We start from the raw sequence: 21,803 nt of genomic DNA on the forward strand, positions 1-21,803 counted from the left end.
GCTGTGCCCCCTCCCCTCCCAGCTTCTTGTGCACCCAGCAGAGCATGGGAGGCTAGACGTGTCCTTGACTAGTATAAGCGCTACCCAGCAACAGCCTAAACATCTGTGTGTTATCTCAACGGTTTTTTTTTTCCATGCTAATGTCAAAGCACAGCACTATACCAGCTAGAGTGAAGAAAATTAACTCTATCCCAGCTGAAACCATGACACAGTAGTATCCAGTGACAAGAAAAGAAGCAATTGGCACAAATTTAAACACGTGAAATCCCAGCTGAACAAAAGAAAATACTTTTTTTTGCTGTGAAGGTAGCCTAACACTGGCACAGGTTGCCCAGAGAGGTTGTGGAGTCTCCATCCTTGGAGATATTCAAAACCTGACTGGACACAGTCCTGGGCAACTTTCTCTAGTTGACCTTGCTTGAGGACTAGATGATTTCACAAGGTCCCTTCCAACCTAAATGATACTGTGAAAAACATGTTTACCATCAGCCAAATTTCTCTGGACAATTCCACTTGAAGCAACATTATTCTGCTCAGACTACTGATATTTTTTACACAGGTAGTTAACCTGATATGTGGTACATAAGGGCCAGCTCTATATAGCCAGCTAATAAAAGGTCCAAAAAAAGCTTAGATTAGGAAGACTGAGATTAGCCATCTTCCTTTATCTAACCCTATTCTCTAGACAAATCTAAGCTTTTCTCTTAATTACTTCTACAATATTATCTTTCAAAAAAATTATAAGATAGAAGGTAATACACCCACCACCACCATTTTGGAATGCAGGCAACAGGATCTGTAAAAATCCTATCTTCCTACCTCTTAATCAAGCACCTTGCCCAAAAGGAAGCCAAAAGTGAATTTGAAAACTTTTCCAGACCAAGTAATCCAACCTAAGTTTGAATTTTAAAGGGGAAAAGACATACCTCTGAACAGTAAATACATATTTCCAGTATACATAAGATGTAAGGTGGCTTGCAACATTCAAACACAACTTATTAAGCCTTCCAAAAGTTCAAACAATAATTGTAAATGAGGGAAGTCCTATGGTGACTGTTAAACAAGAGATAGATTTGGAACAAATTATTTCATTCCTCCTGACTCTATAATCCACTAACCTAGTGCCCACATTCTGATCTGCATTCAAGTTCAAATGCATTTTGTTCCAAATTGTAGCTGTACGCTTCTACGGGAGAACTTATCTTGGGCCGCATATCTCCGGGACACAGGGCTCTACCCACCCTGGGGACAGTGATGCACAGACATCAATATGATGGATACAAAATGTCCGTTTATTTAACTGCGTCACACGCTTATATAGCTCTTGCGCTTCCTGTTCCTGCCACTCCTATGGGGAGGAGTCTATCTTTCCGTCACATCCCGTAATCTTCCGGTCGCCGATCCCTGTCTATTCCCCTACACCAAATAAATAGGAAGTGAAGCTCAATCTATTTAAAATTGCATTCAAAATTTGACACTGTCTCCCACAGCAGCCTCCTAGAGAAGCTGGCAGTTCATGGCTTAGACAGGTGTACTCTTCGCTGGGTAAAAAATTGGCTGGATGGCTGGGCCCAAAGAGTTGTGGTGAATGGAGGTAAATCCAGTTGGCGACCGGTCACAAGCAGTGTTCCCCAGGGCTCAGTATTTGGGCCAGTCTTGTTTAATATCTTTATCAATTATCTGGATGAGGGGATCGAGTGCACCCTCAGTAAGTTTGCAGATGACACCAAGCTGGGCAGGAGTGTCGATCTGCTCAAGGGTAGGAAGGCTCTGCAGAGGGGCCCTGCTGAGAGACCTGGACAGGCTGGATCAATGGGCTGAGGTCAATTGTATGATATTCAACAAGGCTAAGTGCCAGATCCTGCATTTAGGTCATAACAACCCCATGCAATGCTACAGGCTTGGGGACGAGTGGCTGGAAAGCTGCCAGATGGAGAAGGACCTGGGGATGTTGGTAGACAGCCAGCTGAACATGAGTTAGCAGTGTGCCCAGGTGGCCAAGAAGGCCAACAGCATCCTGGCTTGTATCAGGAATAGTGTGGCCAGCAAGAGTAAGGAAGTGATCGTGCCCCTGTACTCGGCACTGGTGAGGCCACACCTTGAATACTGTCTTCAGTTTTGGGCCCCTCAGTACAAGAGGGACACTGAGTTGCTGGAGAGTGTCCAGAGAAGGGCAATGAAGCTGGTGAAGGGTCTAGAGAACAAGTCCTATGAGGAGCAGCTGAGGGAACTGGGGCTTTTTAGTCTGGAGAAGAGGAGGCTGAGGGGAGACCTTATCGCTCTCTACAACTACCTGAGAGGAGGTTGTAGCGAGGTGGATGTTGGTCTCTTTTCCCAAGTTACTAGTGATAGAACGAGAGGAAACTGCTTCAAGCTGCATCAGGGGAGGTTTAGATTGGATATTAGGAAAAATTTCTTCACTGAAAGAGTGGTCAGGCATTGGAACAGGCTGCCCAGAGAGATGGTTGAGTCACCATCCCTGGAGGTGTTCAAAAAAATACATGTAGACATGGCACTTCAGGGCATGGTTTAAAAGACATAGTAGTGTTGGGTTGACGGTTGCACTTGATGATCCTAGAGGTCTTTTCCAACCTTAACAATTCTATGATTCTGTTCCTTGATATTAACTGAAGATGTTTTTAGCTTGGCTTCCTTCAGTAAAAATGATTATATGACTAGTCAGTGCATACAATATGCATGCCCAAGAACTTCGGAATCTTTCATATGATTGCAGTCAAGTTCTTAAATAAAAGCAGAGAGCCAAGAAGGAGGGACCAGGACTTGAACATTTGCAGTTTTACCCTCAGCTTTTGAATGTCTGTTTTCCACAACTGAGCACAGCAAAACTTCAGCTGTCACCAAACCTCAATCCAAAATACTGTTTTGTAGCAATTAGTGAAGAGTTACAGAAAAATCTTAGCATAACTTGTTTAAAAAGTCAGTTACAGCCAACCAAGACATATCTGTAGGATTTAATTATTTCATTTCATTTTCTTCATTAGATCTGCTACTCAGTTACTTGTTTAAACAATCTTTTACAGCAGAGAGCAGAGCTTTTTGTGATAATGAGAAAAAGGCTATTTTTCTAAAATCTGTTCCAAATTGTAAAAAAGGGAACAGATTCCCTACAATTTCTTGAATGAATCATGAAATTGATATGGGAAGAACTAGCAAATTTAATTTCTAGGAGAGTGCTTTTGCTAGCAGCTATAAAACACTGAATTATTCAGACACAACATATGAATACTGGAGAGGAGTAAAAGAGGCAGACCTCTGAATAGACGGAACATGAAAATCAAAACAAAAAACAATCAGGTCCAAATATCCGGCCAATATGCCAAAATGACTGTTTGAACAGAGACTAGTATTTCTTCTTTTTGTTTCCAAATAATGTTATGTTATACCACACTGATGCTAGGAACAGTATTGGTGCCTGATAGCCCAAGTATTCAACCAAGGGATGGAGTAGAGGAAACAAACTACAGAAGTATTTGGAGTACACTTCCAATTTAAAGAAAATCCACAACAGGAGAGGGTGGAAGGGGGAAGGCATGTCAGTCAAGTATCCTCATTCACACTATACTTTCTCTACTAATGCAATGCCATGTAAAAAAATAAACCAGAAGGGTAAGCAGTATATTGCAGACCTCTTCAGTAAAGTTAAGCCACTAACAAAACAGGTTTGAAGAAGCAGCTTTCAGAGATTCCAGCAAAGAAAACTTTTAGAGTAGACTCACAAAAACAGAGGACAAGCAAAGAGACTCCTCCTGAAAGGAGTGGCTTTATCATTAGCATATATGCTAGTCAGGAATATTTTGGGCTACATGAGGCATACCTCTTAAAACTGCATTTCTTTTGAGTCTGCCATCCAGAGACCTGAAAAGACAGAAAAATAATCTGAAAGGTAGCATCCAAAACTCCTTAAAATTCAGCCACCACATAGAAATCTTAACCTACTAAGCTCACCTAACACTACCTAGACGTATTAATTCAAAACAACTCAAAGGAAAAAGAAGCATTCATTTTTGATACAGAAAACAAAGGGAAAGCCTGCCAGAATTAGTAGAAGAAGGAACTTCAGGAAACACCCATGTAACATCCTCTATGAAAGGACAAGCTTACCACAGACCAAAAGAAATCAATTATCTGCTGTACTGGGTCTGGCTGGGATGGAGCTAATTTTCTTCATAGTAGCCTGTATGGTGCTAAGCACCAGCACAAAGGCGACTGCCCAGGACTTCAGCTGGCTGGCACCTGCAATCCCTCCAAAGCCACCTCTGACAATCACAACATGCACAGCATCATCCACAGACAGCTTGGAGCCCATCATGGGTAGCAGAGCTTATTCAGGAGGAAGAGAGTTGTGGCAGCACAGTGCTGTGTTGGATTTGTGACCAAAACAGTGCTGATAACACACCAATGTTTTAGCTGTTGCTGAACAGTGCTTACACAGTGTCAATACCTTCTCCATTTCTCACTCTGCCCCACAGTGCATAGGTTGGGGTGTGCAAGAAGGTGGGAGGGGACAAAACCAGAACAGCTGGCCTGAAATGACCAAAGGAATATTCCATGCCATATAACATCATGCAGCAGCAATAAAATCGGAGGGGAGGAGGGTTTTGGGTAAGTAGCCATTACCCAGGGACTGTCTGGGCATTGGTCTACTTGTAGGAGGTGGTGAGTGACTGCCTTTGCATTGTCTTGTGTTTTCTTTCTTCTTCCCCTTTCCTTAGCTTATTATATTAACTTTATCTCAATGCATGAATTTGCTTGCTTTTGCTCTTCTGTTCTCTCCCCTGTCGTGCTGCTGGGGGGAAGTGTGCAAGTGGCTGTGTGGTGCTTAGCTGCTAGCTTAGGTCAACCAACCACATTTGCACAAATGAAAATGACAGAAGAAAATTACTGTTCTGTTAAAAAGAAGATACGGGTTTGAAGATCCACAGCAAGCAGTATTATTCTCAAAATCTATTTAAAAGAATCTGCTCTCCATTCCATTGAATTTTCAAAAAATTTTCAGATGGAAATCTGAAAATACCTCCAAAATCTTCATATATTTTACAACATAAAAGGAAAAAAATGTTTTTCCATCACTTTCCAAACAGAGGATCATCACATGAACGTTTTAGCTTGACAAAAGAAGGCAATTTTAAAAAAGTTAATTCACACAGGAAATATACAGATGTTATAAAGACTATAATGGCTTTAGCTGGGATAGAGTTAATTTTTGAAGGAGGACCTGGGAAACTATAGGCCAGTCAGCCTCACCTCCATCCCCAGAAAGGTGATGGAGCAGTTCATCCTGGAGGTCATCTCCAGGCATGTAGAGGAAAAGAAGGTTATCAGAAACAGTCAACATGGATTCACCAAGGGAAGATCATGCTTGACCAACCTGACAGATTTCTATGATGTTGTGACTGGCTGGGTAGATGAAGGGAGAGCAGTGGACGTTGTCTATCTTGACTTCAGTAAGGCATTCGACACTGTCTCCATAGCATCCTCATAGACAAGCTAAGGAAGTATGAGTTGGATGAGTGGACAGTGAGATGCATAAAGAACTGGCTGAACAACAGAACTCAGAGGGTTGTGATCAGTGGTGCAGAGTCTGGTTGGAGGCCTGTCACTAGTGGTGTTCCCCAGGGGTCTGTGCTGGGTCCAGTCCTGTTCAACACATTCATCAATGACCTGGATGATGGGATAGAGTGCAACCTCAGCAAGTTTGCTGACAATACCAAGCTGGGAGGGGTGGCTGATACACCAGAAGGCTGTGCTGCCATCCAGCGAGACCTGGACAGGCTGGAATGCTGGGCTGAGGGGAACCTGATGAAATTCAACAAGAGCAAGTGTAGGGTCCTGCGCATGGGGAGGAACAACCCCATGCACCAGTACAGATTCAGGGCTGAACTACTGGAAAGCGGCTCTGTGGAGAAGGACCTGGGAGTGCTGGTGGACAGCAAGGTGACCCAGAGCCAGCGCTGTGCCCTTGTGGCCAAGAAGGCCAACAGTATCCTGGGCTGCATTGAAAGGAGTGTGGCCAGCAGGTCAAGGGAGGTTATCCTCCCCCTCTACTCTGCCCTAGTGAGGCTACATCTGGAGTACTGCATCCAGTTTTGGGCCCCCCAGTTTAACAAGGACAGGGAACTGCTTGAGCAAGTCCAGAGGAGAGCTATGAAGATGATCAGGGAACTGGAACATCTCCCTTATGAGGAAAGGCTGAGACACCTGGATTTGTTTAACCTGGACAAGAGAAGACTGAGGGGGGGATCTTATCAATGCTTGTAAATATCTAAAGGGTAGGTGTCAAGAGGGTGGGGCCAGACTCTTTTCAGTCGTGCGCAATGAAAGGACAAGGGGCAATGGGCACAAGTTGGAACACAGGAAGTTCCACCTAAACATGAGAATAAAACTTCTTTACTGTGAGGGTGACAGAGCAGTGGAACAGGCCACGCAGAGGGGCTGTGGAGTCTCCTTCCCTGGAAATATTCAAAACCCTCATAGACATGGTCCTGTGCCCCAGCTCTAGGTGAACCTGCTCAAGCAGTGGCACTGGACGAGATGATTTCTAGTGGTCCCTTCCAACCCCTACCGTTCTGTGATTCTGTGATTCTTCACCGTAGCTGGTATAGTGCTGTGTTTTGGATTTAGTATGAAAATAATATTGATAACACACTGATGTTCTAGTTGTTATTAAGTAGTGCTTATACTAGTCAATGACTTTTCTAGCTTCCCATGCTCTACCGGGTACACAGGAAGCTGGGAGGGGAGGGGGCACAGCCAAGACAGTTGATCCAAACTGGCCAAAGTGATATTCCATATCATATGACGTCATGCCCAGTATATTAACTGGGGGAATTGGCCGGGGGAAGCGGCAATTACGCCTCAGGGACTGGCAGCATCTGTCAGCGGGTGGTGAGCGGTTGCATCACTTTCCCCCCCCCAGGTTTCATTTCTCTTGCTCTTTTCCTTTTCATTATATTATCGTTATTATTATAATTATTAGTATCATTATTATTATCATCGCCACAATCATTATTAGTATCATTACCATTATTACTATTACTATTCTACTTTAACCATTAAACTGTTCTTATCTCAACCCACGAGTTTTCTTACTTTTGCTTTGGCGTGGGGGGAGTGAGTGAGCAGCTGTGTGGTGCTTAGTTGCTGACTGGGGCTAAACCACAACAAAGACAAAAAAGGAATACTGCTTCTTTATCTTCCTCCATCAGAATCAAAGGCATAGCCTGCGATTATTAATTTTGCTTTTATATTGCTTAAGGAAATTATAAACGCTATGATACAATTAATCTTCATGACAGTAATGGGTAAAAAACAGAATGCAATGCAACTGAACAATCTCTCAGTACCTCCTTCGGATACTGTTTTTAACTGCATTCAGGGAAAATTCAAAGAAATATTAAACATTGCCACACTGAAAGCAAAGTAGAGTGGCATTAAATGCCTTTGTTTTGGTACCAACAACAAAAAACTTCACACAGAGAACAGAAAATCCCTTGGCTGCAGAGGGGAATGGATTTGAGGACGCATCTGCTGCAACAGAATCTATTCCTTCAGCAAAAATGTCTTCATTTATATTGTGGTTGAAGAAACTGAATTACAGGTTTATCACCAGACCATTCAGAAAGCACATCACAGCACAAGCTTATGATCAATGAAGATGTTTTCTAAAAGGGATTATCAAATATCTCCCCGTACCTGGAGAGAACACAGCACGTTGCAATTCAAATGGAAGGGAAGAGTGGTGCTTATCTTCTTGAGAGGGGAAAACAAAAATGCCAAACCGGTCCTATATTACCACATGCTACGTGCTCTGAATGCAAGAAGACAATGATGCATTATGAAAAGCTAAGAATGAAGTACACTTCATTTTTATTATCTAGACCACCTATTGGTGACTGGGCAAGGATACTTACTAACCCTTAATACAAACAAGTTCAGGGCCAAGTGAGTGCTAGCATTTTAACACGTATTTTATTTTATTTACAGGAGTACCCAAACTGCTAGGACTGCTCTTAGTAACTTGATAGATTGGCAAACTGTAGTTCTCATCTGTACCTAATGTTTTTTTAATGCAAGACAAGAAGTTAGCTTCTCTCATGAGAGTCCAGAACAGGGGTGAACACTGTTAAGGGATGTTATAAGGCTGCTACCTCTGGCAGACTCCAGGATTCCTCCTGCCTGGCTGCTGGAGACAAGCCCAGGGGTCTCTCTGTCCCAAGCCAATGGATGTGGCTGCTGCTTTCCTGTTTGCTGAGTGCATATCCCAGAGATGCGCGTGCGCACACACACTCTCACAGAGGACACTAACATGGCCAGCTACACAAACTGCCACAGACAGGGTGCTGCCCTGTTGTTGGTTGACATCAGTCAGTGGGCAGTGAGCAATTGCATTGTACACCACTTGTTTTGTATATTCTTTTATCATTATTATTATTTTCCCATCTTTTTCTGTCCTATTAAATTGTCTTTATCTCAACCCACAAGTTCTACCTTTTTTCTGATTCTCTCTCCCGTCCCACTGGGGGGAGTGAGCAAACAGCTGTGTAGTATTTAGCTATATGTCAGGTTAAACCACCACACTCAATTACAGCCAGCCTGTGAAACTCAGGAAGAAGAAATCTTGAAAACTTAGTTGGATTTTTGGGGAGTACTTAAGAGGAGAGAGAAGAAACTACTAACAATTACAGTGACATTTTAGTAGTGTGAATTCTTGTCAGTTAAGACAGAAGTAATCAACTTTTCCCACATTAGCAACTAGGGATCAATCAAATACCATCAAGTTTTGCACAAGCTACTAAATAGCTATTAAGTAGGACCAAATTCCAACCAAGTACAGCTAAGAAATTGTACTGAAGTAGTTAATCTGTGGAGAAAAATCTTTTTTTCACAAGAGATGTGCAATGAGAATCAAAGGCTCTTGTTATTTTTCTGTCCTTTCATAATGAATTTCCCATCTAAACAACCTTTTTAAGCCATCACTTACAAAACAAGCATTTATAACAGCAGTATCTAATCAGTAGTTTTATTCTTCTTGTTAGTAGATATCCAGCAAAAAGTTCCACCCCCAATATGAAGATAATCTTTGAAGTATCCTACTGAGCAAAGACATTTTCACCCACAAAGCACAAAATCCAAAGCATAACGATTTTTTTCATATTCATGAAAGAAACTGCTCACTAGAAAATGTCAATTTACGAAACTTTATTTCTGATCATCATGCTGGAATCCTGCATGACAGTTAAACAAGTTTTCTTTCTTGAGCAATTAAAAGCAGTCTTAGAACTGGATGCCTCTCTGCCCTTCAGTGTTTCTAAAATACTTTCTCCACAGCACAGAGGTGCACCTTTCTAGTTTTCCACTCATTACAAACACAGATGAAAGAAAACATGAGTCTGCATTGCAACACTGCAGTAATAAAGTACTGAGAGTAGAGAAAATACTGGGTGTCCACTGGTCAAGGATTTTACCTCTACACAGGATGACAAAATCTATACCAAATGCTTAATACAGTTTTATTACCAAGGTTTTTCCAAGCAATGTTAAAAATTTGAGAAGGTAGAAAGCTACAAATCTATTCAAAGGTTTTACGGGGGGGGGGGGAGGGGGGCGGGGGGGGGGAGAGAAAAACTTTCTCTAAAAAGGCAAAAGGAACGTGATTACACTGCAAAAGCAAATGCATGCTACTTACATGAGAAAACCCTGGTACTGAAGGGCATAGACAAGAACCAGTAGCTGCAGGTTTACGGCACACAAATAAGACAGGAGTTTGGTCATCTAATAAATTAATAATAATAATCTATTTTAATAATAATTTAATAATAATCTAATAATCCGTCTTGCCACCTAGCAGAAGGAGGGAACCTAAGAGATGCAGGGGAATGGAAACAGGTCCCTGCTCGGGGTGGCAGGTGAACCCCCTCCCGGCCTCCCTCACCTTCCCAGCTGCCCTTACACAACAGTCACGAGGCTCTGGAACTTGAGGGTCAGGCAAACGAGGATCTAGGTGAACGTTGATCCGGGGGGTTGCCTAGGGAGAGTCAGTCAGCCCCATGCATTATGACCGCCTCTGTTAAGAAGAAAAGGAGGATAATTGTTGTAGGCGATTCCCTTCTGAGGAGGACAGAGGGCCCAATATGCTGACCAGACCCATCCCACGGGGAAGTCTGCTGCCTCCCTGGGGCCTGGGTCAGAGATGTTACTAGGAAACTCCCTAGTCTGGTAAGGCCCTCTGATTACTACCCACTATTTGTTGTGCAAGTGGGCAGCGATGAGGTTGCAGAGAGAAGCCCAAGAGCAATCAAAAGGGACTTCAAGGCACTGAGGCGACTGGTCGAAGGATCGGGAGTGCAGGTAGTGTTTTCCTCAATCCTATCAGTGGCAGGAAAGAATAATACTGAAAGGAACAGGAAGACTCATCTGATTAACACGTGGCTCAGAGTCTGGTGCCATTGGTCGAATTTTGGGGTTTTTTATCATGGGGAGGTTTACATGGATCTGGTCCTGCTGGCGGCAGATGGAGTTCACCTATCTCAAAGGGAGAAAAGGATTCTTGCATCCGAGTTGGCAGGGCTCATCAAGAGGGCTTTAAACTAGGTTTCATAGGGGATATAGCCAGGCTTACTAGAGAGGAGCCTAGGATTGGCATCCCAAGGTTGGGGGTGAAACCGATAGCCCAGCTCAAGTGCATCTACACCAAAGCACGAGCATGGGCAACATACAGGAGGAGCTGGAAGCCACTGTGCAGTGGGATAGCTATGACTCAGTCACCATCACAGAGAAATGGTGGGATGACTTTTATGACTGAAGTGCTACAATGATATCGTGGTTTAGCCAGCAACTCAGCCCCACACAGTTGCTCGCTCACCCCCCCACCGGTAGATGAGGGAGAGAATCAGAAGGGTAGCGCTTGTGGGTTGAGATAAGAACAGTTTAATAATTAAAATGTTAAAAACACAACAAAAATGCAATGGAAAGGAAAACAACGAGAGGCACGAAACCCAGGGGGGGAAACACGGGCAGCAATATCCTCCCACAATGTGGCAGCCCAGATGGGTTTGCCGCTACGCTGCCAGTTGCTCTGCTTCCACTGCTGCAGCCAGCCCCACAGGGCGTTTGCCACCATCCAGGAATCAGTACAGAGATAGAGCACTGGCCACTTTTCCCATTCAACAATGTCTAAGGCCAGCTGGATGGCCTTTACCTCTGCAGACTGGCTCAATTCACCTTCTCCTTCAGCAGTTTCTGCTACTTCTCATGTAGGACTCCATACAGCAGCCTTCCATCTCCGGTGCTTTCCCACAAGATGGTAGGACCCATCAGTGAACAGGGCATACTGCTTTTCATCTTCTGGCAGCCTGTTATACAGCAGGGCTTCTTCAGCACATGTCACCTCCTCCTCTGCTGATAATCCAAAATCTCTGCCTTCCGGCCGGTCCATAATCACTTCCAGATTCCTGGGCGACGGGGATTTCGTATACAAGCGCGATGGGTGATCACTGAAACCCATTTACTCCATGTAGCATCAGTTGCATGATGTGTAGGGCTGTGTTTCCACCTCTGGGGCAGTCGATTCCAGGTGTACTGGACGCCCCTCCATGTGAAAGCAAACTGTGGCCTGCACTCTGCTGCCAGAGGGACTGAGAAGAATGCATTAGCGATATCAGTTGCAGCATACCCCTTGTCTGCCTTTGACTCCAGTTCATACTGAAGTTCCAGCATGTCTGGCACAGCAGCACTCAACAGTGGAGTGACTTCATTCAGGCCACGATAGTCTACTGTTAGTCTCCACTCTCCATTAGACTTCCGCACTGGCCATATGGGACTGTTAAAGGGTGAGTGGGTCTTACTGATGACTCCTTGGCTCCTCAGTTGGTGAATGAGTTTATGGATGGGGATCAGAGTGTCTCAGTTGGTGCGATATTGCCACTGGTGCACTGTTGTGGTGGCGATTGGCACCTGTTGTTCTTTGACCTTCAGCAACCCCACAACAGAAGGGTCCTTCGAGAGGCCAGGCAAGGTAGACAGCTGTTTAGTTTCCTCCGTCTCCAAGGCAGCTACACCAAAAGCCCACTTGTTTTGGGTCCTTGAAATACCCTCTCCTGAGGTAGTCTATGCCAAAGATGCAGGGAACCTCTGGGCCAGTCACAATGGGGTGCTTTTGCCACTCATTCCCGGTTAGGCTCACTTTGGCCTCCAATACAGTTAGCTCTTGGGATCCCCCTGTCACTCCAGCAATGCTGATGGGTTCTGCCCCTATATAGTTTGATGGCATTAAGGTGCACTGTGCACCAGTGTCCACTAAAGCTTTATACTCCTGTGTGTCAGATGTGCCAGGCCATCGGATCCACACAGTCCAGTAAACCCGGTTATCCCCTTCCTCCACCTGGCTGGAGGCAGGGCCCCTCTAGTCCTAATAGTGGCATTCGCAACTCACTTCCGGTAAATGTGAATCCAGAGTCTCCCTATTAGGTTCAGAAATAAAATCAGCACTTCTACTCCTCTGTCTGGGGATCTGCTCACTGGAAACTAGAGCAGCAGCTTTCCTGGAAGAGCCTCCCTGAGAGACTGGTCTTCCTTGCAGCTCACGTACCTGTGCCTCTAGGGTTGAATTAGGCTTGCCATCCCACCCCACCATGTCCTCTCTGTGGTCACGCAGGTAGAACCATAGGGTGGCCCGTGGTGTGCATCCTCTCCTTTAAGCAAAAGGATGCTTATTCCTAACAGCTGAGACACTACTCTGTCGAGGTGGGGAGTAGGACAGATCTTCTTTGAGTTGCTGGACTGTAGGGGAATAGACAGGGATCGGCGACCGGAAGATTACGGGATGTGACGGAAAGATAGACTCCTCCCCATAGGAGTGGCAGGAACAGGAACCGCAAGAGCTATATAAGCGTGTGACGCAGCTAAATAAACGGACATTTTGTATCCATCATATTGATGTCTGTGCATCACTGTCCCCAGGGTGGGTAGAGCCCTGTGTCCCAGAGATATGCGGCCCAAGATAAGTTCTCCCGTAGAAGCGTACATCTACACTGGACCTCTTGGGATAGTTTCTCCACAGCAGAGACGAGCAAGGAAGAGATATTTGTTTCGTAATCCCGGAGTCTATCAATCAACTCAGCCACCGTTGGTGTCTCGTCATCTTTCCAGGACATTACTTTCAATGAGTTTGCATACGAAGATGGTGCGCTCCGTACAAACTTCTGCCGCATGGGTCGTGTGCACCCGGCTTCATCTGGATCTTTGGATGACCGTTGATCGTCCAGGTCACCATAAATCACCTCAGACACAGCTAATTCCCTTAGATACTAGATGCCTTTCTCCATAGTTGTCCATTTTCCTAGGCGATATGTAACGTCTTCTTTAAAGGGATACCTTCCCTTCACTCCAGACAAGAGTCACCTCCAGAGGCTGAGGGCTTGTGTTCTTTTTCCAGTTGCTTTGTCAATGCCCCCTTCCCCAGAAAGGGATCCCAGTTGTTTGGCTTCTTTTCCCTCTAGTTCCAGGCTACTGGCCCCATTATCCCAGCATCAGAGCAGCCAGGTGACAATGTGTTCACCTGAACAATGGCTGAAACCTTTTCGCATATCTCGCAACTCACTCAAGGACAGGGATTGGGTGGTCTCTATTTCATTTATGACTTCTTCCTCCTCTCCCCGTGATGGCCCTGCTTTTTCATCATCCCGATCTAAACGAGTTGACGTCCGCTTCCAGTATTTCTTCTTGTGTATGGGGGCAACTCATACTGGCACGGGTTGATTCTCTGAGTCAGCTCCAGTACTTGTCGTGGGGGTTTGAGTGGCCGCCGTGCCTGTCACTTTGCCTTTCAATCCAGAGACCTTCTCTTCCCATTGGGAGCACTGAATACTGTTGAGCAGAGCTCGGTACACATGGGCCAGGCCCCAGCACGTTGCAGTTATCTGTGTCTCTCTGGAGTTCACAGCGTAACAACATGCTTTCTCCAAATATTCTACTAGTTTTTCAGGATTCTGCACTTGTTCAGGGGTGAAACTCCAAAACACTGGGGGTGCCCACTGCCCTAGGTATTTGCCCATGCTATCCCACATGCCCTGCCACTCGTAACCATCAAGCCTTGTGGCAGATTTCTGGGTAATATTCTTGTTTCTTAGTCAAAACCAAAACAACATTCCCAAAAACTAACAATAAGTGCCTCCCCAAGCCGCAACTGCCTCCCCCTTAATATAATGGCTATGGCGTCACATGGTATGGAATGAACATCCCATTGGCCAGTCGGGGTCAGCCGCCCCTGCCATGGCCCTGCCCCTCCCAGTTCCCTGCCCCACGGCAGAGCTGGGGAAGCTGGAAAGGTAGCCGACCCCCCACAATGAGGAGAATTAACCCCTTCTCAGCCAAAACCAGCACAAATAGATGGCTATAAGCTCCTCTAGAAGAGAGAGGCAAGGAAGGAGAGGTGGTAGGGTGGCTCTATATGTTAGGGTGTGCTTCGATTGTGTAGAGCTTAGCGAGTGCTTATAGGTAAGTATGAGAGGGAAGGCCAACAAGGCAGATATCCTGCTGGGGGTCTGTTATAGACCACCCAATCAGGATGAAGGGGTAGATGAAATGTTATACAAGCAGCTGGCGGAAGTATCACAATCGGTTGCCTTCAATTCAATCGGGGGACTTCAATTTAGTAGATGTCTGCTGGAAATACAACACAGCAGAGAAGAAACAGTCTAGGAGGTTCCTGGAGTCTGTGGAAGATAACTTTCTGATGCAGCTGGTAAGTGAGGCTACCGGGGAGCTGCCTCACTTGACCTCCTGTTCACAAACAGAGAAGGACTGGTGGGAGATGTGGTGGTCGGAGGCTGTCTTGGGCTTAGCGACCATGATATGATTCAGTTCTCAGTCCTTGGTGAAGTAAGGAGAGGGGTGAGCAGAACCACTACCATGGACTTCTGGAGGGCAGACTTTGGCCTGTTCAGGGCACTGGTTGAGAGAGTCCCTTGGGAGGCAGTCCTGCAGGGCAAAGGAGTCCAGGAAAGATGGGCTTTCTTCAAGAAGGAAGTCTTGCAGGCGCAGGAGCAGGCTGTCCCCAAGTGCTGCAAGATCAACCAGTGGGGATGATGACAGGCCTGGCTGAATAGGGAGCTTTTGCTGGCACTCTGGAAAAAAAGGAGAGTCTACCACCTTTGGAAGAAGGGGCAGGCAACTCAAGAAGAGTACAGAGACCTTGTTAGGTCTTGCGGAGAGAAAATTAGGCAAACAAAAGCCCAGCTAGAACTCAACCTGGCCACTGCTGTATGGGATAAGAAAAAATGTTTTTACAAATATATTAACAACAAAAAGAGAACCAAAGAGAATCTCCATCCTCTATTGGACTGGAGGGGAACATTGCAACTGAGGATGAGGAAAAGTCTGAGGTACTAAATGCCTTCTTTGCTTCAGTCTTTAACCACCAGACCAGTTATCCCCAGGGTATTCAGCCCCCTGAGATAGAAGGCAGGGACGGGGAGCAGAATAAAGCCCCCATAATCCAGGAGAAAGCAGTTTACAACCTGCTGAGCCACCTGGACACTCACGAGTCTATGGGGCCGGATGGGATCCACCCAAGGGTACTAAGGGAGCTGGTGGAAGAGCTTGCCAAGCCACTCTCCATCATTTATGAGCAGTCCTGGTTAACAGGGGAGGTCCCACATGACTGGAGGCTTGCCTATGTGATGCCCATCTACAAGGAGGGCCAGAAGGAAGATCCAGGGAACTATAGGCCTGTCAGCCTGACCTCGGTACTGAGGAAGGTTATGGAGCAATACATCTTGAGTGAGCTCACCAAGCACGTGCAGGATATCCAGGGGATCAGGCCCAGCCAGCATGGCTTCATGAAAGGCAGGTCCTGCCTGACCAACCTGATCTCCTTCTATGATGAGGTGACCCACCTAGTGGATGAGGGAAAGGCTGTGGATGGTATCTACCTGGACTTTAGCAAAGCCATTGACACTGTCTCCCACAGCATCCTCCTAGAGAAGCTGGCGGCTTATGGCTTAGACAGGTATACTCTTCACTGGGTAAAAAAATGGCTGACTGGCCGAGCCCAGAGAGTTGTGATGAACGGAGGTAAATCCACTTGGCAGCCGGTCACAAGCAGTGTTCCCCAGGGCTCAGTGTTGGGGCCAGTCTTGTTTAATATCTTTATCAATTATCTGGATGAGGAGATCGATTGCACCCTCAATAAGTTTCATGATTCTATGATTTCAAATGAAGCTACAATGCCCTTTTAAATAGGTTTTTATCAAAGGAGGAATTTGGCCAAATGAATTCTCCCATTTGCGACAGACCCACATTAGGAAAGATGGTTTAATGGTCTCATAAGCACTATAAAATAACTGCAGTTGTTTTGAGGTTTAAAGCTGATATTACTGTAGTTATGGCATTTACGGTATAGTAGCTGTACATGCATAAAGCACTTTTATGCATATTGTAACCATGCTATGCTTTATTATACTAGTAAAGTTTAATCAGAACTTTTGATTGGAAAACCTTTACACCTTTCAACTCCCATATTCAATCATCACTAGGTTTTCTCACAACAAAACCTGATAGAAAACACTACCCATTTTAACCTGATATCTGGTTGCCTTGATTATCAAAGCTGTGTAATCTCATCATTGTATTGTTCAAAGAAGCTCTTATTTCACATGGACTCTCGCTCAAGGAGCACCTACTACACAAGTAGGTTTGCTTTAAAGCTTAGGGACACTTTAGGAATGACTCAAGGCTCAAGGCAAGAGGCTGGACTGCACAGCCAGAAGAGTTGCAAATTTCCTTTGGCAGCAGCAAGACATTAGCTTCGCTCCACTGTTTGTGAAGCCAGTCTCCAACACAGTTAAGCAAGGTGCATTCCAGCTGCCTTGTTTCAAATAAAATGTATTAGACTGTTCAAACCATTACTTACTTGGGATAGGGTTTTGGCTCACATCTGAAGAACAGCCTAACACTCTCTTTGGTGCTGAATAGTCCCTACCGCACAAGAGAAGGGGAAAACTGTTCTACAAGATTTTAGTTGGAGAAAAACAATCTCTGACCAACCAGATTTGGCCCTACTAAACCAGTTTTCCATTTTTGACAAATGATCACTAGCTTATCTAAACCCAAATTACTCTGTGTTCTTCTACTTCCTCTATTTAGAGCTGAGAAAACAAGCTCATACCTGCATCAAGGTGTAATACATCTGCTAAAAAAATCTGAAGTGGCCCTTAAGTGTCAGAGCTTTCTAAATCTTTAGAAATACTATATAAATACAGCATGGCCTCAAGGGTAACCTTTTTCATTAATAGCACTTTAACTTTCTCTAAATAAAATCTAGTTTGTTATCACTAAACAAAATTATTTATAGAGGCAGCAGGCTTTTGAAGGAAAATAATAGTCATTTTTGTGCACTATTCCAAAATACAGTCTTGACAAAATATCACAGAAAGAATTTGTAATATACTAGGAGGAGAATATTATAATCCATTCTTTGTTCAGAATTTAGAGGCAGAAATTAGAAGTCATTACAAAGGCACTTTGTTTCAATTCAAATCACATGCATCATGAAGAGATGGAAAGACCTTTGTCTTCTAGTAATTAAAGGTTGGCTAAAGAGAGCCCTCAGTCTCACGAAGAACAAAGTCCCTTCAAAATCAAGTTGGCAGTGAGATTCTGCTACAAAGTAGCTGAGCTACTAAAGTAACAGAGGACAACCTTCACCCAAGTCTTATCTTAATCTTCATTAAAACATCCTTTTGTAGTACAGATGAGGGACTCTAGATACCAACTGACTTACGGCTTTAAAAGCTGTAAGCTAAATAAGGGTGCACATTTGTATTAATGGATTTCTATTACTTTATGCAAGATAATCAAGGCTCAAAAGGACCACCCTAAAGAAGCCAGAAGCTAAGCGAGGCTGTCATCAACTCCTACAGAACTTAAGTTTTAATTGTTATGTTTGAAGAGATCTTCCCCTTCCTCCCTCCCATCATATACACATATCGGTCATCTTCTTTCACAGAACAAATACATCACTTCTACATACAGTAAAAAAATGCAGTTACATAAGATGCTATACATATGTCTGTATCAACAGAAACCAACTGCAGGGATGAATGTCATGGACTCCTGACAGATGCTCTGTAGAAGACCTTTATTGCCAGCTTTTCACTGCTTATATATCTTTTTTACACATTCTCCACACGATCACACGCACAAACAGTTTCTGTTATTCGGCAGCTAGCTCTAAGCATGTGCCTTATGCTACATTCTAATAGGCTGTTCTATTCGTGTTACCTCATTTGTTTTAGCTTACTTTCTTGACATTCCCATGGTCCTGTCTCTGTTTTTTACTGCCACGCTGCTTCAGCTCAAGGACGTGTCAAACAGCGCTAAGTTACTTGCAAATTCATCTCCTACAGCCAACCATTTATTCACAGAGACTAGGAAATATTGTCTCTCTAGTGAGTAATGTAGTAGTATTATGTAGTAGAGTATAGGGATTTTTATACCTACTTATGAAACAGTTACTGACCTCTATTAATCAGGAAAGAGAATTGGTTCCCATTCTCATACAGCTATTGTTGTATTTCTAATAACGGGATGAAGAATAATCTCTAAATAGCAAAGACAATACTGCTGGATATTTACTAGGAAGCCTTCAAAAATTCACATGCTCAGCCATCTGACTCCACCTATTAGAACAGGCACAATAATGAGTAAAGCATTGACTGCTAAAAAGCAAGTCTGTTATGAGAAGCCAGGAGCCATCAGCTGCCAAAAAGTCAGGAAGGTGCTAAAATTTAACTGATTGGACATCTGCAACTTTTTTAAACATTCCAGTAAAATTTAACAATGCCCAGATTACAGTCAGCCAACTCTAGCCAAACTTGAAGCCTTAATTGAAAGAGTCTGGAAAGAAAAAAAAAAAAAAGTATATTTATGCCTCTAGGTAAGATTTCAACAACCAACAAACAGTTTCAATTTCATTTTTGTGACAATCCTGCCCCAGCTGCTCCAACAGAAGATTAGTGAACAAAATTACTAGAATTGCCCCTAAACCTTGTAAATGCATAACAGCTACCATGTATTCTTTCTGGAGTCCGATGTACCCTCATAACTTTTATAAAATTGGCTGTTTGACAAGTTACACAACACCAAAAAAATGAGCCTTGTAAAAAACCATTTCCTCTTTCGTTCTTGAAATCCTAGAGTAGTTTTAAGATGTACTCTGCTCTCCGTTTTAGAATCACAGAAAAGTCTAGGTGGGAACTGACCTCTAGAGATCATCTGGTCCAACCTTATGCTGAAAGCAAGACCTTAGACTAGGTTATTCAGAGCCCCATCAAACTAAGTCTTGAATATTTCCAGCGAGGGAGAGTCCACCACTTCTCTGGGCAACTTATTCCCATGTGTAATTGTTCTCACAGTGAAGAATTTTTCTGTTATATCTGGACAGAATTTCCTCTGAAACAACTTGTGCCTGTTGCTTCTTGTCCCACCACCATGTCTTCTTGTGAAAAGAGTATCTCCACCTTCTCTAACAACTTTTTAGGTATTGGAAGACTGTGATTAGATTCCCCCCCCCCAAAGCCTTCTCTTTTCTAGGCTGAAAATCAAGTCCTCCAGTACAGTAACTAATAATGCCCTAGCTAGGACAATTGTAGCTTTTTCAGCTGGTTTTATTTTGACATGTTGACCAAACCCAAAATAACTATGTTAAACCAAATATGCAAAAAGAAGAGCCTTGAATTACTGATATTCTAAATCCAGCTACCTTAGCATGAACTTCTCACTATTTCAGTGCAATAAAGTCTATCAATCAACTATAGCAAACAGCACAAAGGTAAGAAAGTTGGGGGGGGGGGGTGTTTCCCATTATATTTCATTAGTCATGCTTCTTGCAGGTCATATGTTCTGAGCCCATCTTATGAAATCTATATTTGGGATCTGTCACACTGGCTAAAGGAAAGATTCCATCTCTGACTTTTGCAAGGCTTAATGAAGTCATTACAGGAACACATTCCTTTGAAATCTCTTTCAGTTGTTGCATGTGCCTCATGTAAAATGAATACTACACTTTGTTGGTATACTCCTTCACAAAGTGAAAATTCCAATATTCTACAGAATAGCTGGATAACTGAACAGGGGTTTTTTGTTTATTTTATTTATTTATAAGAACTGGAACATTCATCCTTTTCCAAGCCATAACATCAACTGTGAAGAATTCTCCAACTTCCACACTGGGGGTTCAGAAAGGGCCGCTATATTCTCAACATTTAAATGTTTCACTCAATAACTTACAGGGAAAAAATGAGGTAAAAAAATTCAGCAATTAGGGCATTTCTTCATTACATAATCTAATAATGAATCAGTATTCAAACATACCTTAAGGAACATATAGAACATACTTTGATTGTTCCAGCGCAGTCTTTTCTCTGTATTCTAAGTCAAGGCCATTAGCACCAGCTACATTTCCCAAACTATGACAGACAAAATCTTATGATAGAATGAAAACTCAGCTATAGAAATGAAAGCAGTATCATCACAACAGTAACACTACAACATTACACAGGTCTAAGGGACGTGGTCTCAGAGAAAAGAGCTCAGTGGAAAACGACAACAGTGTTCTGGGTTGTTTTGTGAAAACACAGAGAAAGACTGCTTCTCCATGAAGCTAATCTTGAACAAAAACTGAAAGGTCTAGATTATCACAGCCACAGAAAAATCTCAGTGATCATCACAGGAGTGTTTAATTTATGTAAGAGCTGACAGACTCATTCCTGTGGTTTAAGAAATTATTGCCTACAAATGTCCACCCCTTGACAGACATGGCCACCTTGAAGAAAAAACATATATCTGCACCTCAGATGATCAACAGTATGTCATATTAGCACAAACCATTGACGAAGGCAGATTTTGCTAATATAGCCTGAAGATGGAAAAAAGGGCAAGAGGAAATTCTTCAGAAAAGGGGCAGGTAGAGTGAGAACTAGATTCACCAACTTGCCTGTCAGCCAGAATTCTCAGTTTTGTTCTCCTACTCCAGATATTTTAATTACATATTTGACCTTAAAGGTCTCAAAAAATATTATCTGTATTTTCCCTTACTGCTTAGTACTCAACAGGGTTTGCACTGAAATGAACAGAAGTAGTGAAAAATGTTTTTTAAATTGCCTATTACTAACCACTTAATTCAACCTTGGAGAAAGTCAGCAATTATCAATTACCCTTAATCAGCACCAGCTGCAGCATTAACCACTAACTTTGCTTACTCTACCTAGCATGGGAATTTATTACCTTGTGAAGTTTCCCATTTCAGCTCTACATATAATCATTTCACCACATGTTAACAAATTGACTTTTTTAGAAATATTTGAATAGAACAAAATATATGACCTTACAGAATAGATCAGTCAAGCTATTCTTCCTTAACCAATGATAGCAACTGTACTCTCCAGCCTCTGAATAGTTTATTTTCAATTAATTTGTGAAACTATTTTCTGTATCTAAATTATTCTACAAAACTCCTCAAAATCCCTTAAAACAAGGCATGGACGTCAAGTTTTATGCACAAGGGAAATAGTGCTAGATAACACTGAGGAAAAAGTTGATGGAGAAAACAGCTAGTGGTTTCTACCTTGAAAGTACACAGAGAGAGCTAACACCACATTAACAGTGAACTGAGACAAAATAATATACTGGGGTGGCATAAATTAAATCAGTAGATAACTGAATCATGAAACCAATTTTTGGTAAGAAACTATGTGGAAAAGTAATATGGAAGTAAACAAGTAATT

The 21,803-nt window shown here is 43.3% G+C and overlaps 1 protein-coding gene across 6 annotated transcripts in view; it reads right to left on the minus strand.

Moving 5' to 3' along the window:
• The window catches only part of LOC135310861 (polycomb group RING finger protein 3-like), a 116,034-nt gene that overhangs the window by 72,849 nt on the left and 21,382 nt on the right, over window positions 1-21,803 (minus strand). For 3 of the 6 annotated variants that reach the window (XM_064439934.1, XM_064439933.1, XM_064439929.1), the window contains exon 2: window positions 3,836-3,876. The exons of 2 other annotated variants lie outside the window; for them this stretch is intronic. The gene's annotated coding sequence lies outside the window, so the exon portion shown is untranslated. Of the gene's footprint in view, window positions 1-3,835; window positions 3,877-5,389; window positions 5,509-21,803 lie in introns of all 6 variants that reach the window. One more of the 6 variants, XM_064439930.1, reaches the window with a different exon arrangement.

Source organism: Phalacrocorax carbo (assembly GCF_963921805.1).
Source record: "Phalacrocorax carbo chromosome W unlocalized genomic scaffold, bPhaCar2.1 SUPER_W_unloc_3, whole genome shotgun sequence".
Taxonomy (NCBI): Eukaryota; Metazoa; Chordata; class Aves; order Suliformes; family Phalacrocoracidae; genus Phalacrocorax; species Phalacrocorax carbo.